The sequence below is a fragment of the Phalaenopsis equestris genome, unplaced genomic scaffold, assembly GCF_001263595.1.
Source record: "Phalaenopsis equestris unplaced genomic scaffold, ASM126359v1 Scaffold000226, whole genome shotgun sequence".
Lineage (NCBI taxonomy): Eukaryota > Viridiplantae > Streptophyta > Magnoliopsida > Asparagales > Orchidaceae > Phalaenopsis > Phalaenopsis equestris.
In genome coordinates, this window is record NW_018164668.1 from 1292864 (window position 1) to 1293658 (window position 795).

The 795-nt window shown below is 48.2% G+C and overlaps 1 protein-coding gene across 1 annotated transcript in view; it reads right to left on the reverse strand.

The window, feature by feature from the left end:
- LOC110023669 (protein indeterminate-domain 9-like) overlaps positions 1-795 on the reverse strand; it is an 8143-nt gene that overhangs the window by 1857 nt on the left and 5491 nt on the right. The gene's annotated exons all lie outside the window — the stretch shown is intronic.

Consider the following 795-nt stretch of genomic DNA (forward strand, 5'->3'; position numbering starts at 1 on the left):
GGTTCGCGACACATAACCGCCTCCGCTCCCGATCCATCGCAACCTCTCCGATCTCGCCATCCACCGCTCGAGGCTGAAGCCCGCCGGCCTCCTCTTGCCGGCGACCGACGCCGCCGCCCTCCCTAGCCAACAACCTCTTATCCTTCTTCTTCTACCTCTTCTTCTTCTTCTTCTTCTTCTTATCCTATTTCATTTTCTTCTTCTTCTATTTTATTTTATTTTATTTTATTTTATTTTATTTTATTTTTTCTCTTCTTCTTCTCCTTCTTCCATTTCTTCTCGGCCAACCCCGCCAACCTCGACGATCCCCCTTCATCTTGCCGGTGTCGTATCTTTCGCCGGACCGAAACGACAACGAACCTCAACGTCTTTCGGGAGGGTACGAAGGACTCCCATTTTACCTGAAAGTTCCCGCCGGACTTATTTAGGCTTCGTGCAAACTACGCGAAGGTATAACATTCTTACCCTTCGCATTTTATTTCTTAGCCGGCCTTAGGTTGTAGGCGTGATAGGCGTGTGGGTTCGATCGCCCACACAAGGTGTGTGCGCCGGCGTAAGCCGGTGCGGCGGCACACCTATGTGATGGATCGATTGTTTTCCTAGAGGTGATTTATAGGATAGGATCCCCTCGCGCAACTAATTTTTCCTACGATAGCCGAGTGAATCATATTTGACTGTTAGCCTTAGCACAAAAATCCTAGAGGTTGGAGCTCCCTTCGCTCCTCTTTGCTTTGGTAGTCCCGATCTTTTAAAAAGATCGAAAAGTAGATCTTTGCAAAATGAGAAAATGCGAGT